Raw genomic sequence first — 16,281 nt, 5'->3', positions numbered from 1 at the left:
TCTTTCCAGACACTCCTAACTCTGAACTCCTGTCACACATATTACATTATCACTTATTTGGTATGTATCTCCTCCTAGGTGGCAATAGCTTATATACCAAAGGTACTCGAATGCTAACTGATGGAGAACATACAGGGGCAAAAATAGCTGCTGAAAATAAGCTATGGAAAGTACCTAAGCATTAATACACAAGTTATAGAGAACACCACTACTATTTTATCATTAGAAACAAGACAGTCTTACGTTTCTCGTCTCTCCTGTGCAACTAATTTTTATGTAGCAGTACTGGGGTATTTTTCACATTTGCTAATGAAAGATTTATTTTGGCTCTACAAAATCTTTTTGTTTATGAATAAGCCCAGTTCCAGGTGGGCTTGATTCAAACCCTAGTCTACAAATACTCTTGAAATAGCAGGCCCCAATTTTTCTACTGCAAGGGCTATTCATTTAACAACCTGCTTGAGGCTCTGCATTGGACTATTATTGGATATGAAGCAAATTCTTTGGCCCACAACTTTATTCAAATCGTAAATGATTTCTCAGCCCTCATCTCCTCAAGAAGAGAATTCTATGTCATGTGGCCAATACAATTTCCTACTCTGTCCTCTCTCTGTTACTCATTCTGGATGCCTTTTCTTGGGTACAATCTCATTCTGGATGCCTTTTCTTGGGTACAATCTCTTGTATAAACAATAGCAGTAGCAACTAACACTTATACAGCAAATACTACATCTAAGCACTACTGGAAGCACATTCCTACTTTAACTAACATAATTCTTATAACAATGCCATGAGGGAGGTACTATTATTATCACCATTTTACAGATAAGCAAACTATGGCTTTGCTTAAGTATTTTGCCTAAGGTTATAGTTAGTAACTACAACAATATACTGCTTCATTACTACCCCTCTGTCTGCTACTGTATAAACATCCTTGTCCTGGCCCAGCTATCTTATCAAAGTCTCTTTAACAATGGGGAGAGATGCTCTCAAAATATTATGTATAAAAACAAATTACAAAACAGTGTGCACTATACCTTTTATACACACTATACACACATGTATGTATGTAAATACACACATTCACACAGAGAAAGTGTTGGAAGGAAAGACATCTAGATACTAATAATATTTGTTTTTTTTAATTTTTTGGTTTTTGTTTTTGGTGGCTGGCTGGTACAGGGATCAAACCTATAATGGTTATTTTTAAATGGTATAATAACAGATGGTAATTCTTTTTGCATCTCTGTATTCTCTAGTTTTCCTACAATTAATTTTTATTACTCCTGTAATTAAAAAAAAAATTCAAAAAAGAAAACTACTTTCACTAATAACAGAACATTTTGGAAAAATCACAGAACATATTATATGTAAATTTTATTAAAAATTCTAAGCGCTTGGGCTGGCCCGTGGCTCACTTGGGAGAGTGTGGTGCTGGTAACACCAAGGCCACAGGTTCAGATCCCTATATAGGGATGGCCAGTTAGGTTAGCTCTATTGGGAGAGCGTGGTGCTGACAACACCAAGTCAAGGGTTAAGATCCCCTTACTGGTCATCTTTAAAAAAAAAAAGAAAAGAAAGAAAAAATTTTCATAAGATGGGGAAAAACCAAGTCATATGTGCTTCAGCCCAGCAAATTTACTTTTTTTTTTTTTGGTCTTTTTCGTGACCGGCACTCAGCCAGTGAGTGCACCGGCCATTCCTATATAGGATCCGAACCCGCGGCGGGAGTGTCACTGCGCTCCCAGCGCCGCACTCTCCCGAGTGCGCCACGGGCTCGGCCTGCAAATTTACTTCTTACTAATTTTTCCTACAGATAACCAGTACAGCATTATTTGTGGTAGCAAAAAATTAGAAATAACCTAAATGTCAATTAAGAATGGACTGGATGAATAAATTGTGGTATGTCCATCCAAAGGTGTACTATAGCATCTGTGAAAAAAGAATAAGGCAGTTGTGTAATTACTGGTCTGTTAGGATGGGTCAATAAGGGGAAAAGCAAAATACTTTATAGTATGTACCTTATGCCTTATGATTTGGCAGTCTGTGATGGGAGGCGACTGTATAAATTCATGAGTGGGGAAGCATATACAATCTCTGGCAGAAAACATATTACTGGAGGGAAACTAAGTGGGTAGGGGACAGGAGTGGAAGGACTTTCACAGCATGCCTGTTTTCATCTTTCAAGTTGGGTACCATGAGTTACCTTTACAACAGCTTTTAAACATTTTTAAACACGAAGATGAATAGAGTTCTTTAATGCAATACCCATCATTAGGACAAACAGAAGGGAGAGGAAGTGTTTATTTAAATTCCAATCTCGGCTGACCCCCGCATGCGGTGCGCCGGCGCTGGGAGCGCTGGCGCGGGTTCGGATCCTATACAGGGATGGCCGGTGCGCTCACTGGCTGAGCGCGGTGCGGAAGACACCAAGCCAAGGGTTGTGATCCCCTTACCGTTCACAAAAAGACAAAAATAAATAAATAAATAAATTCCAATCTCAAATGAAAATGAAATCAACACTAAGTAGTTCCCTGACGGATTTCTATTAAAACCCTTCCCTGAACAAAATCATGAAACAGAAGCTATCACACTTTCATCTTGTTTGTCAAGTCCATACTCAGGAGCAGCATGTGTACCTCTCGTAGCTTAAAAGACACCAGAGAAGCACGCCATAGTGTCGAGAGTGTTTACTAGAGCCTTAAACACCAATAATCTCCAACCCTAGCCACTCCCCTCTGGTCAAAGGATACATTTCACAATCTTCTTTTCACTGTCTCACTACTTGGAGCTAAGTTAACTCCCTAACTGACCAAGAAATGCCTTCAAAATAGGCAGCCACCAGTTTATCAACAATAAGTTGTAGGAGCAAAGAATAAGTATTATAGAAATTTTTGCAAATGAACATGAGTAGTACCCTGTAATAGCTTTTTGAATCAATACATTCAAAACTGAAATCACATGAAAATTAAAAGCCTAAAGGAGGACTGGTTGGTTAGCTCAGCTGGTTAGAGCACCACCTTGTAACACCAAGGTCAAGGGTTCGGATCCCCCTACCAGCCAGCCGTTAGAAAAAAATAAAAATAAAAGGCTAAAGGAAAAAAATATTTAAGTGAGTTTCTTTCCCTTCTACTCTGAATAAAGAGACAGATGAACAATTTTAAAGTTGAAAATTTTCATTTATACTCTTTCAATTATTGTTGAAGTTAAAAAAAAAAAAGTATTTCCTTGGCTTATTTTGTTTAAAGAGCTTAAATTATTTTAGTAATTGCTGCTCTTTTACCAATACTGGTATAAAAAAAAACAACAAAAAAACAAAAAAACAGTGAACACCCACATTCACTTCCTAATTATTTCCACTATTGTCCGCTTACACAAGCTCAAATGCCTTTGACCAGTGCCAGGCCTGTGCAGAGAGCGGTTTTCACGCAGTCCTTGCCAGTTAGGGCTAGGGTGGACCTTCAGAGGAAGCAGATGGAAAGGCTTACGAACATTTATGAATTTTCCTGGGCAGAGATCCTTAGCTTGCCTTGGATTCCTAAAGAGTCTAGGAGAAACTTATCAAGCAAATAAAGGGAACCTTTAGTATGTACAAGGTGGCACTACACGAGGCTACACTCAAAGTTTTCCCACCCCACTGAGAGGTAGGCCTTATTGTTCCCAGGTAAGGAAGACGAGACTTGGTAAGATTAAGCAACTTGCCTGTGATCATATTAAAATCAGTAAAAGGGGCCAGTAAAATTCAAAACCAGGTCTACCAAACTCAAGAGCTCCCCCCTCACTTCATAAATCAGCCTTGGGAAATGCAAGTTCAAAGTCAAATAGATCTCTGATGCAGTTACAAAATAAATCTAAGAAATTAAATGTCTAAAAACACACAGTATGCTACATATAGCAGTATGCACTTAGGAAAACATTGAGAAAGATCTGTAGAATTTTTACCAGGGATTAACTCTAGGGTTTAGTGAGGTGAAACACGTCTAACTTTGAGGCAGAGATATCTTTAAATAATTTGAAGTGATTATTTAAGGAACTGATATTAGTTTGTTGTTGCTGTTTTTAACTTTGTGTTTTAGGATAAAATAAATTATCTCTAAAAGTCCCTCCAACCCTGTTTCTAATAACTTACCCGAGGAGTTGTTAACTACCAATCAGGAATGTGAAGACAAGAGAGTTGGTGTGGGCCAGTGAAGGCAGAAGTGGCCAGGGAAATAGTGAAAGCTATCAAAGGTGCCCTATGTCTCTCAGGACATCAGCTATTGGCCTTATTTGTTTTGTTTTGTTTTTTTTAAAATATGAACCTCCCTTATAAACTCTTCCAGTACTTTGAGGGGCTTTTACATCTCCAAATACAAAGTTTTACAAACAAATCTACCCTAAAAATTACATTTTCAAGAGCTTAAATTAGAAAAGGGACTTTAGATTTATATAAGTCACTTAAAATAGTTTATATACTGAGGGTATTTTATCTTTCAAAGAACTATTCTGGATAGCAAAGTTTTCCTCCCAGCTAATACTTTAGCAATCATTCATCTCAAAATCCTATTTTAAGTATTTTGGATCAAAGTCCTTAAAATATGTATTATATAACTCAATGCCTCCTTAAATAGTAGTCTGTTTTACGGTTAGAACAAAGGAATGAAATGAAAGGATTTTTATTTTTAACAGATAAAATGATATATTACCATGCACTAGTATATAATTAGATTCTGGTGTACATGTCTCTACAATATGCCTATATTCTTTAGGATAATAAATTGTTAATGTCTCAAAATATAAACTCCCAAAGGTAAGATCTTATTTATATTTCAGCCATGAAATATTTGTCGGAGACTTCCTAGTTAAATAGTACTGTCTTCAAAAACAGACCATAGACTGACCATACGCTGGCCAGTTAGCACAGTTGGTTAGAGCACGGTGCTGATAACACCAAGGTCCAGGTTTTGATCCCTGTACCAGCCAGCCTCCAAAAAAAAGAAAAACAGACCACACAACAGACCCACACATGGTTTACCACATTAAAAATGGTGTCACTTCAAATTAGTAAAGGAAATAAATGATTTGCCATATCTCCCAAACCATACGGGAGGAACAAAGTGATATCCTGTCTCACCCCTCCAGATATACCAAGACTGAAACATGAAAAATGAAAACCACAAAAAACTAGAAGAAATCCTAAATAAAACTTTTTTTCATAACCTTGGCATGGGGAAAGCCTTCTAAGGAAAGTAAAAAAGCTCAGGAGCTATTTATTTATTTATTTGTCTTTTTCGTGACCGGCACTCAGCCAGTGAGTGCACCGGCCATTCCTATATAGGATCCGAACCCGCGGTAGGAGCGTCGCTGTGCTCCCAGCGCCGCACTATCCCGAGTGTGCCACGGGCTCGGCCCAGGAGCTATTTAAAAAGAAAAAAATGGCTAGGGAAAATGAGAAATGGGGACTTATTTAAAGGGTAAAGTTTAGGTTTAGGAAAATAAAAAGTTCTGGAGATGGATGGTGGTGATGGTTGTGCAACATGTGAATGTACTTAATACCACTGAACTATACACCTAAAACTGGTTAGAATGGTAAATTTTATGTTATGCATATTTTACACCGCACCGTGCCTGTGCCACGCACACACACACGAATCATGGTGAATATTTTAGAATACTCTTCAAGCCTTTAGCAAATACAACCTAACTCTATAGTGGTCATCAGGAATTAAATGTAAAAAGATTCTGGTTGCTAGCATTACTGAATTGCTCCGTTAATAAAATAAAGCAGTTGAGTCACTAACTGGTATGCCACATTCCTGAGAACAAGTTTTAGAAATAAGCCCATGAAAAGTAAGCCTATTTTCTTACAGAATGGTCTTGGGAAAGAGGGAGCAGGGGAAAGCATACCCTACTTCTTGAAAACTCAGTGGCAGTAGTTCTCAAAGTATGGTCTGTGGACTCTTCCAGGTAGTTTACAAGGTCAAAATATATCAATCGACTCTTCTAGGTAGACTAAAAGGTTAAAAACTATTTTCATAGTAATACTAAAATGTTATTTGCCTTTTTCAGTGCTGCACTGATGGTACAAAAGCTGTAATAAGTAACACTGTTGGCTCCTTAGAACAAATCAATACAGTGGTGCTAAACTACACCAGGAATGGTCTTCATCACCACCATGCACTCACAGACGAGGGGGAAAAGCCTTTTTCACTTAAAAATGCCCTTGATGACACCATAAACATTATTAATTTTATTAAATCTCAACCCTTGAGTACACATCTTTTAATTATGTGTGAAGACACAGAAGCACACACAAAGCACTTCTGTTGCACACCAGAGTATGCTGGTGGTCTTCAGGAATGGCTGTTTGAATTATGAGCTCAATTAGCTGCTCTTTTCATAGATTTTATTTAAGACTATGGTTGTTTGCTCAGACTTGCGTATTTGGCAGACATTTTCTCCAAAATATATGAAGAGAGCATGTGTGTCACTTCAAGGCCAACAGTATTTGTTGCCCATGATAAAATTTGAGCTTTCAAGCAAAAAACAGAATTTCTGAAAACTCTCCTACAATGAGCTCGACAGCTTTCTAATTCTTAAAAAGACTTTTCTGATGAGATGAGTGGTGATTTGTTAACTAATGTGATTTTTTTTTTTTCCTTGGTGGCTGGCCAGTATGGGGACCTGAACCCTTTGACTTTGGTGTTATAACACAATGCTCTTTACCAGCCAGCCCTCCCCGCCCCCAATGTGATTTTTTGATATCATATAACAAAATGTGTCAACATTTGGAACTGCCACACAATTCAGTAAACCAATATTTTCCAAATGACTAATAGATATTACAAAAAAATGCATTGGAAAAAAATCCATTTAATGTGCAAGACAGACCAACAGAATCAAAGAATTACCAGTTATCCAAAAGGGCTATTGCAATACTCCTCCGTGTTCCAACTACATAGATGTGAGTCCAGACTGTCCTCATATACTTCACCTAAAATGGCATATTACAACAGATTGATGCAGAAGCAGGTATGAGAATTCAGCTGCCTCCTATTAAGCCATTCATTAAAAAGATCTGCAAAAATGTACAAGAATGACATTTTTATTTTAGAAAATCAGCTATTTTTAATTCTAAAAAATGTTACTTACGTTAACGTGTGGTAGGCAACTTCTTACACGGCTCCCAATGATCCCAATGATCTTCCTGGTATTCTCAACCTTGTATAATCCCCTCCCCATGAGAGTGAGCTGAACCTAGTGACTGGCTTCTAATGAAGAGAGAATTTGGCAAAAGTGAGATGTCACTTCTATCATTAAGATACAAAGACCGTGACTTCCTTCTCTCTTGTGCTGGCACTCTCTCTTGCTTGTTCTGATGAAGCCAGCTGCCATGTTGTGAGATGCTTATGTGAAAGGCCCATGTGGCAAGGAACCAAGAAAGGTCTCCAGCCAACAGCTCACAAGGAACTGAGGCCTCAGTCCAACAGCTGGTGAGGAACTGAATCCTGAGTAAGCTAAGAAGTGGATCCTTCCCAGTCAATCCTTCAGATGACGGCAGCCCATGAGGGACCTAAAAGCAGAGGACCCAGCTAAACCACACCCAGATTTCTCAACCACAGAAACTGAGATCATAAGTGTCTCAAGCCACTAAGTTTTGGGGTAATTTGTTATACAGCAATAGATAACCAGTACAACATCAGTTCTTTCTTAAATGGATTAATAATAATTTTTAATTTTTTGGTTTAATTTCTAATATGGTAAATATTATTAGATATAATGCAACAAAAAATCCTTAGAATTCTCAATAATTTTTAAGTGTGTAAAAAGATCCCCAAACCAAAAAGTTTGAGAATTTCTGACCCAGTTGTGTGGAAAAAGGGATGGAGAGAGACTAGAAGCCCGGCTCAATCAAACCATAATCAGAGAGGGGTCCACATCTTGGTGTTGGATTACAATTGGTGTACCAAATGGGTAGCAAGGGAGAAATGGTATAAACATTTTCCTGTGGCCTTCGTTCTGGCTCGTAACAGCCTCAGGGTTAAGGTAATTTTAAGTACTACATCCACAGTCATGGTAAGCAGAGATTGAGTTCTTATCTTTCTCTGTAATGTTCCAAAGAGTATGCTCTTCCCAGGTTATGTTAAAAATAAACAAGTGTGGTGATGGTCACACTCTGTAAATATACTAAAACCCATTAAGTTGTGCACTTTGGCTGAATTGTATGGTATGTGAATTATTTCTCAATAAAGCTGTGACCCAAAAAATTAATAAATAAACAAATGAGTGAAGCCATTTATTATGGGAGTTCTGAGAAGGGACATAAATTGGAGGCAACATAAGTTCGAGGAGTTGTCCCAATTACTACTTGTTAGCAGTGAAAGGATCCAGAGTAATTGTCACAGTATTTAAGAGGACCAAGAACACATGGAAGCATTAATAGATAAATGAAAAGAGATGCACACTAGTGCTAAACTCAGGAACAAGGGAACCTGATTTCTCCTACTAGTGAAGAAGCCAAGAATGAGCAAAAGGGTCTGAAAAAGGTCTAGTTAGGACACAGCTTCTTTAGCCTCGTAATCTCTTGAGTAAGTACTAACCCTGTATATTTACTGGTAATATCTATATTAGACTGTGTACATCATTTGCCTTTGAATAAGAGGACTCCGTTAAATTTCACTTTTAGCTTCTGTGGCTATTTCTCTTATAAAAATAAAGGGTGCTGGACTCTACAATTTGCAAAATCACTTCTAGCTCTAAAACTGTAACTCATTATCTGTAATCTGAAAGACACCTGTGTTAGCCTAAACCTCTATCTCAGCAGCAAAAAGAGCAGGGAATCTAAACATTTTAATGCCCAAAGCCACTGAAATATGCTGGGGCCTGACCTATTTTGCAGAGGGGCAGGGCTAGGTCACACCATTAGCATTCTCAAGCCACAGACTTCTACATATAAAATGGTCCTCTACTTTTACAGGTTACCTAAGTAGAACATCCCTGTCCTGGTTTTATGAAGTCATCCTTCCCCCAGTTCCACACGTACCAATCCTGATGCACTTTTTTCGAAATGCCAAGCCTTCTTTTTATATGTCCTACTTATTATCAAGTTTTGTTCTCGGCCGAAACCGTGGTGCACTCGGGAGAGTGCGGCGCTGGGAGCGCGGCGACGCTCCCGCCGCGGGTTTGGATCCTATATGGGAATGACTGGTGCACTCACTGGCTGAGTGCCGGTCACGAAAAAGACCAAAAAAAAAAAGTTTTGTTCTCAATCAATAAGGAGCACATTTTTGACCTTTACTATCCTCAAGAAATGTGTTGAGAGCACAAGATACATGGTATATGGATAACGGCTTTGGAGCCCAAAGAGCCCAAACTCTGAATACACCACTTATTACCTCCTGTGTGGTCACAGGGTGGTCAACGTCTCAGTTTCCTTATCTGTAAACTGGAGATATACAGTACCTACCTTCTACAACTGTAAAAAGATTACATATAATGAATATAAATCGCTGGCACACAGCAGAACTGTTATAATAATATTTGAATAAAGATATTTTAGGATGGCCGGTTAGCTCAGTTCGTTAGAGCGTGGTGTTATAACACCAAGGTCAAGGGTTCAGATCCCTGTACAGGCCAGTTGCCAGAAAAAAAAAAAAGATATTTTACAAAACACATACATTCTCACTTTTAATATGACCCACACTTCAAAAGATTCTTGAAATGTGCTTCTAAGCTACTGGCACATCTTTCTCACCAAACCATTCTACCTTGACCTTTATCAGAGTGAGGAAAGAAGATAATGGAGGTCATTCTGGGGAATCAACAAATCTGCAAATCAACATCCTAAGCAATAAATGCTAATAAAATTATTTTGATAGCATAGGACAATACTGAACACATTTTGTGTATCTTTTCCTTCAACTAATAAAATTTCAGTAATTATAAATGCAAACAGAATTTCAACTAGGAAGTAAACTGCACCATAAAAATGTACTCTCAGGGTCTGAATGGATCTTAAACGTCACCGGACCTATTTTTAGCCTCTTCTGAAAATGCCCTCTCTGGGAAAATTTTAAACATAGCTAATTCTCAATGTTGATTAATACTATATTAAATTTGTATATTATTTTATACATTTAAAATACTGACACGTTAGTAATACCAAGTTCAAGGGTTTGGTTCCCCATACTGGCCAGCTGCCAAAATAAATAAATAAAAAGTAAAAAAATAAAATACTTACACATCTGTTATATTAACTAAAAGTTATTTATAATCACATTAGAATCAAACAAAAAGGAATTGGGAGGGAGGGGGTCAGGAAGGGGAAGAGAGGCAAAGGGATTTCTTGGGGATATTAGGTTAAAACTCACTAGGTAAACAGAAAACTGCCCAAGTAGTAGGGGACATCTGTTGTACTATCAATTACACAATTATACTATACCAACTCTAAGCAAACTGCACTGTGAGATATGTTACTTAAGCAAGTTTGTTAGCTTGTTTTTGACTGAGCCTCAGACGCCTTATCTATCCATATACCTGGGGATACCACCTACCTTGCAGAGTTAAGGCAATATTAGAACACATGCACATTTTAAATGCCTAACAGTACATGAAACACAAATTTGAAGACTCAAATTTCTTTCCTTTGAAACATAACTTTCTGAAAAGTGTAAAAGCTGAACAGCATAAAAGAAACTTATTATAGTGAATCCTGCGAAGAATCCCACAAAAGCAAATCACATATACCACTTTAAATCATCTGGATTTGACATAAACTTTCCTAAATGAAACTTCTCTAGTCAAGAGCAATATAAATGACACACAAAACAACATATGAAACACTTCCAGTAACATAAATAAATATGGCACATTATGATATAAAATTGTGGTATTACTAGAGGAATGTACTATATCTGGTCTGTTCTCATCACTGCTTCTCCGGCTTGATTCCAGTTTAAAAAAAAAAAAGAAGAAAAAGAAATTAATTTACTAAAGCTTGGCAATAAAATTAGAAAATAATAGATCGCTTTGTTTCTTATTACTTAATCTCTGTGCCAGAAGAGTGGAAGTTCATCAAGTTGGCAAATGGGGAGGAATACAAGATTAATGAAATGGTTTCTTCCTATCCCCACACTCTTGCCCCATCCTGACCTATTTCTCCCCATGTCTATCACAGATTCTAGAAAGAGTGGAGAATATGAAGGTTGTTAGATGGATTTACAAACAACATCCTAAAAACAAGAGAAATGAATCGCTCTCATATTCTCCCCTCCAAACCACGTAAAATTCTACATGCCCTCTACTGTGCCAAAAGTGTCACATCAATTTATTCTTCACAATAACCCTTTGTAGTAGGTATTAGCATCATCCCCACTTTACAGATAATGCAACTGAGGCTTAGAAAGATTGAGAAACTTGCCCAAGGATGCACAGCTATGAAGTGGCAGAGAGCCAAGAGTCTTGACTCTAAAATCCACACTATTTACCCACTACTATACTATTATTGTAGTGTAGATGAAAGGGTACTGAGTTCCAGACTCGGCTTCACCCCTTGGGCAAATCACTTGACCTTGGCGAGCAGTTTGTCATCAGTAAATGAGAGGGGCAATAACAGCTGCCCAGCCTCCATAGCATCTGAGTGATGCTGAAAGAGTCAATGTCTGTGCAAATATGTCATAAAAACCATACGGCACTGTGTAAATGTAAGATTTTGTTAATTTGAGCCTGAGTACCATATATTTTTATTTTTCCAAATGCTTTGAGTTAAAAATAAATTTAATAAGTTAAATTATTTTTAACATTCTCAAGCAAAAAAAAAAAAATCAACTGTAGACATTCTGGAAAAGGCAAAACTATGGAGACAGCAAAAACATCAGTGGTTGCCAGCAGTTTGGAGAAAGGGCGGGAGGAATAAATAGGTGGAGCATGGGGGATTTTCAGGCAGTAAAACTATTCTGTATGATACTGTAATGATGGATACATGTCATTATACATCTGTTCAAACCCACAGAATGTACAACTTTAGAGTAAACCCTAATCTAAACTATGGACTTAGTTAATAATAATAGATCATTACTGGCTCATCAATTGTAACAAATGCACCACACTAATGCAAGACGTAAATAAGAGAGGAAAAGGGTGTGTGTGAAGGTGTATATGGGAACTCTGTTCTTTCTGCTCAATTTTTCTGTAAATCTAAAAACTGCTCCAAGAAATCTATTTTTTTAAAAAAAATCAACCTTATAAAACAAATTCTACATTTGTTTTATAGGGATTTAGGAAGTAATATGAATAAGCTTGACATTCTAAAAAATGCCTGGAATACTTGATAATGTATACCCATCTTTTTACACCAATGCTATCCAATAGAACTCTATGCAATGGTGGAAATATTCTATATCTGCTCTAATATGATAGCCACTAGCCACACTGGCTATTGAACACCTGAAATTTGGCTATTATGACTGAGGAACAGAATTTTTTATTTTCTTTAACTTTAATAAACAGATTTAAATAGCCACATATCATTAGTGGTTCCCATATCAGCAGTTTTAAACAATTCTTCAAGAGACCCCTAGAAATGTAACATTATATTCAGAAGAAAAAAGTTACCTGAAGAGACCATTCAAATGGATACAGTTATGAAACAGTGCCACAATTAAATGAGATCAAGAGTAACTAAGCAGATGGTTAAAACAACCGGGAACCAATAAAGCCCATCTCCAATTGTTCCTCACTTCAAGTCCCATAATGTAACCAAATAATGACAACACAGACACTTTTCTTTTAATTCCTTCAATATTTTCAAAATGACCAAATTTATTAAACGTCGTTTCTGCTTCCTGAAAAAGAGGGTAGAGATTAAGTCAGAATTAAGGAATATTTTTTCAAGTCAGTGACCCAGAGGAAATAAAAAATTAAGAGCCGTAAGGAAGTATTAAGTGATTTTTGCAGACACAAGATAATTCAGCCAATTTTTTTTAACAAAAGTTCAAAAACTAATATTTAACCATGTATTTCAATTCTGTGCCACAGTCAGTTGGAAATCAAAAGGAAAAAGATGCCCAGAAAAGTATGAGTAAAGGACTATGAGGTAAGTAAACAAAAATGAGACAGTACAGACACATATGACTATTCATATGCAGCTGTTAAGCAGAGCTCTGCACATCAAAGGGTCATTACCTCTTATCTTGCTCGTTCAAAATGCTAGTTGATTAAACCTCAGTTCCTAATCCAGCGACTTTCTGTCCCTATCCCAGTGGCATAAAAGGGAACTGATGTCCTCAATTGGAGTGCTTTTTCTCAGAGTTCTCCCCTGGGGAACCTATGAAATCAAACACTTAGATTGGCTCCCCACCCTCGGGGAGTAAGTGTCCAAAGTGACACTGTTGAATCCTTACAGTACATTTGGTCCACAGCTTCTTTTTCACTCCTGCAAGCACTGGATCTTTCTTTTAGAATACAAAGAGAGGGAGAGAAAAAGAGGTAATTGAGAAGTAGTAACACCCTCATGCAGAGATATGAAAATAGCTGACCTAAGAAACAGGCCCCAAAACGCTAATTCTGACCTTTGTTCTCCCTTTTGAAGTTCACGAATCACATTAGAAAAGTACTATTTCGTAATTTCATCCAGAAGTGATTTTTAAGAGTATTCAAATACATAATTATGTAATATTAAATAGCCCTGAGTGATCACGCAGCACATCCAAGAAGTTGGACGTTTCAATATATTCACCTGCAAGGAAAAAGACGGGGATTTCCACCTTCCCAGCCCCATTCCCCGCAGTTCTCCGCTCCTGGGCCCCGAAAGCCCTGTACCCCATTTCTTGTGCAATCTTTTCAAACTCCACCACTGCGTTCCAGAACAAGTGGAATTCTCCCATTCTGAGAGAGGTCTCGATTTTACTGTACCCAGGGAGACACTGTAAACTCCTTGACCTGAGTCAAGTAAGGCAAGGGGAATGATCCAGGCTGTCTCCCAGATTCAGAAAGACCAAAGGCCAGGGTCGGGGAGATGCTCAAGTTTCCGCTCACCAAATTTAAAAAAAAAGAAAGAGGGTGTAAAAAAGAAAAAAAAGAAAAAAGAAGTGTGTATGTGTGTGTGTGTGTGAACAGCAGGACTGGGAAGACTGGCTGTCACGCGATGCTGTTCCCAAGTCTGCGGGACCGAGGTCCTCCTGCATCGCCTTCCCATCCCCGGCCCCACGTGCAGCCAGGCCCGTGGTGCCCACAGACGAGCCCCGTGGCCTGGGTCCTGGGGACCCAGCAGCCCCCACCCCGCCAGCCCCGCGGCGCTCACCCGCCCGCGCAGTGGCGGGGAGCTCCGGGGGGCGGGGGAAGGGGGGCGCAGCGCAGCCCCGGCTCCCGCGCGGTTATCTTACTGCGCAACAGCCTCGCCTGAGCGGCCCCGGGGCACCCCGCAGCGCGCCCCGCGCACCTGCCCGACGGGAGGAGGGTGAGCCCGGGACCCCAGTGAGCCCCTACACGGTTGCGCCCAGCGCGGGGAGCACGGTGACAGCGGAGGCTGGGAGAGAGGACACCTGGAGCCTGGAGCCCCGAGGCGCCGGCCACACGTGGCTGTTACACCTGGCGCGCCCCCGCCTAGCACCCCTCCCCCTCAGACCCGGGTGCGTCCCCTGCCCTCCCTCCCCACTCCCTCGCCGCGCGCCCCCAAACCCCAAACGTCGTCCTTTCCCACCCCATCCATCCCGGTCCCACCCCCTCCACCTGCTCCAACTGTCGTCACCCCTGGGAGGAAAGAGGACCGGATGTTCGCCCCGTGGCTAAAGATAAGCGGGGAGAGTGAAGAGGTGGACCCCGAAAAAGGTAGCCCGAGCATCCCCTCGGCCCGGCAACAACGAGCTTATCCCTGACTGACCTTCTGCCGTGGGCTGCGTCGCCGCCCGCTCCGTCCGGCTTCAGTCGCCTCCTCCGCGCCTCCGCCTCTTCCCCGCGCTGCCTCTTCTACCCGCGTCGCCATGAGGTGACGGCAGCAACCAAACAAGCGGCTGGACAAGAGGCACGGAACCTCGCTGGGCTTTGCGCCCCGCCCCCAAACCCCCACGACCAATCGCCGCCTGCGAGGCTTGTCCCGTGACCGGAGGAGGTTGGCCCCCGAGGGCATGAAGCGAGATGGGGGTGGGGAGCATAGAATCCTGGGCCGAGCTACTGCAGGGCCGAAGGGCAGACAGAGGCCGCGCGAGTCTGCGCGGACCGGGAAAGGGACTCGGGAGCCGACTACAAGTCCCAGCAGGCCGGGCGGCCACGGCTCGCAGGCCCTGATCAAGATTGGAGCGTCATGCTGTATTCTGAGAAAGGGAGAATACCAACCGTGCTTCCTTCGCAGCCCACTGGGACGTGTAGTTTCTGGGGGCGGTGTCTCGGTACCCGAAGGCACTCATTATCCTGCGGGAAAAGTTTAGAAATACTCCGGATTGGATACACTTTGTTGTGTTTTTGTTTTTGTTTCTGTTCGAACTGAGTGCGAATGATTTGGGGATAAGGGGAAATACTTCGCCGCTTTCACCGCGGAAGATGGAATGGCTCTCAGAATTTGAACTTTCGGGCTCAGACACCTGCCCAGAGTCCTGACCGCCCACCAGAGTTGTCACCACGGTCTACGTATCCCGAGCTTCTGTGGGGTTTGGGGCTACGTTCTATTCACCTTAGCTGAACCGCCCCGGCTTCTAGTCATCCGCAATTAGTTGGCGCTTAATGCATGTTGAATGTATCCTGCTTTCTCCGTTTCGTTACTGAAATTTTTCAACTAACTCAGTTTGCGGAGTCGATTTTTCTTTCTTGATATGGTGGGGCGGAGGGAGGGAGAGGGGAGTTTTCCTGAGGAATGTTCCCTGTTTCCATCTGATGGAACCAGATCTCCAATGGCCGAGCTTCTGAAAGTCACAGACCATCATGAAATCCTGACATATTGTCTTAAATAATTATTATGGAAATTTCTGCAAATCCTACACCATTTTTTTATTAGAGTTGGATGCAAGCGCCAAATATTTAATAACATACATGACAGTAAATTTCAATGTTGAGGAAATTCCACCCATTTAAATTATTTCTGTAAAGTTGAAAGGTACTATTATTCTGTTTCATGGGCAGAACACCTCAGTCCAGCTTTGAAATTTCACAACTAAAGCATAGTTTGAGACGTAGGTGACAGCTGATAATGAACCCATACCCACACTCTATATAAAGGTCCCAGCAAGATGCAGAATAAATCTATCAGCAATGCAATTTTCAAGGGAATTGGGTGACAAAATGCACCGTAGTTAAATTATGTTACAGTCAAAT

General features: G+C 40.4%; 1 protein-coding gene across 1 annotated transcript in view; it reads right to left on the bottom strand.

Annotated features, from left to right (window-relative positions):
* The window catches only part of TXLNG (taxilin gamma), a 36,171-nt gene extending 29,207 nt beyond the window's left edge, over nucleotides 1-6,964 (bottom strand). Inside the window, exon 1 of the mRNA XM_063082962.1 lies at nucleotides 6,891-6,964. The gene's annotated coding sequence lies outside the window, so the exon portion shown is untranslated. The remainder of the gene's footprint in view (nucleotides 1-6,890) is intronic.
* Between the last annotated feature and the right edge of the window lie 9,317 nt (nucleotides 6,965-16,281).

Source organism: Cynocephalus volans, chromosome X (assembly GCF_027409185.1).
Source record: "Cynocephalus volans isolate mCynVol1 chromosome X, mCynVol1.pri, whole genome shotgun sequence".
NCBI lineage: Eukaryota > Metazoa > Chordata > Mammalia > Dermoptera > Cynocephalidae > Cynocephalus > Cynocephalus volans.
The sequence above is the reverse complement of the archived record's forward strand: the minus strand, read 5'-3'. Positions and strand labels throughout refer to the sequence as shown.